The sequence below is a fragment of the Dendroctonus ponderosae genome, unplaced genomic scaffold, assembly GCF_020466585.1.
Source record: "Dendroctonus ponderosae isolate FM_Combo_2020 unplaced genomic scaffold, Dpon_F_20191213v2 Dpon_F_20191213_7, whole genome shotgun sequence".
Lineage (NCBI taxonomy): Eukaryota > Metazoa > Arthropoda > Insecta > Coleoptera > Curculionidae > Dendroctonus > Dendroctonus ponderosae.
In genome coordinates, this window is record NW_026018916.1 from 13621596 (window position 1) to 13622902 (window position 1307).

At 31.9% G+C, this 1307-nt stretch overlaps 1 long non-coding RNA gene across 1 annotated transcript; it reads right to left on the bottom strand.

Annotated features, from left to right (window-relative positions):
* Positions 1–6: 6 nt before the first annotated feature.
* Positions 7–1301, bottom strand: LOC125505149. The gene is made up of 3 exons (XR_007281952.1): positions 832–1301; positions 404–719; positions 7–342 (listed from the first exon to the last, which is right to left on the bottom strand). It is a non-coding gene; the product is annotated as an uncharacterized LOC125505149 (long non-coding RNA).
* Positions 1302–1307: the final 6 nt, after the last annotated feature.

A 1307-nucleotide genomic window follows, 5' to 3' on the forward strand; every position in this document is an offset into this window, starting at 1 on the left:
CCCATAGGCATTTAACCCATGGGTTCCATCAATACAAATTTTGTGACTTCCAAATTTTGATATACAGTTGGCTTGAAAATCTGTCATGATAATGAGGACGAAGTCATTTTTATCGAGAACTGCATCTTCTAATCGTTGCTCCTTATAAAATAATACTGGGCTGTTTTCTTCTTACTGCATCATTTTGATGCCTTTTGGTGACTTAACCGATAGAAAAGTCCCTTTTTGTATTATGAATGTCTTGTTCCTCTATTAAGTGAATTATTTTAGTTCCATCTTCAGAGATATCCGCTCTAATATCATTAAGAATCCGACTAACAGATACTCCCTGAGATAATTTACCTAAAATCATAAATGTGTAATTCAGTAGTCAGAAATTTATTTGCTGTTAAAAAACATTTACTTGCTATTTGCTGTTTGTCTATGCTAGGAATGGATAACTGTCCTAATTCATTTGAATGGCCAATATGAACTGGATACCAAAGAACTAGTAGTTTATGAGGAGTTTTAGTGACAACTAGAATAGAAGGACAGGCCTTATTAATTTTGTTCGAATCTAAGTTTCTAAACCGTTTTTTCCATTGACTGTTTTTTTCTCTTGGGGCATAAGATCTGTGGCATATGTAAATAGCTCGTACGGCGCCAGATTTTAGCGTTCTACACCTACTGTCTTTAGCATAATTGACTTATTTTCTCTTAATTTTTCCAATAATCAAATTCTAAAAAGCACCATATTCATTTAAATTGTTGAATTGTAAACTACTAAATACTATAAATTTATAGAGCATTTTTAGCAAAACAATTCATTCAACTATTGTTCATATAAAGTACCTGCATCCGTATTAAATATGTAATATTCAGGTGTTATTTGCACCGAATGACTTTCTACCAAAAGTTCCCTCAATCGCTGATACGTCTCAAAATTAAAACTATTATTAAAAGGACAGATTAGTCTTGACTTTCTTGTTTTAATCCAATTATGTTTCTTTATGTTAATGTGCGCTTTTAGGGTCTTCAATAATTTGTAAAGTTTTCCACACTCCTTACATCGCAGTTTCTTTTCACTGTGACTTGTTATTAGGTGTTTTTGAAGAGCTCTTTTAGATTGAAATGTATTCTCACATTGCTTACAGTCATAACAAAACTTGACTGACAATTTATGAGTGAGTTTATTATGCCTGTGCCATTGTTATTTTGAATCGCACATTTTATCGCAGATTGTGCACTTAAACATTATTGCTGGAAGAGAATATCACATAAAAATCATATTACATGAGTAATTACGTGGTGTTACCTTCAATTTAAAA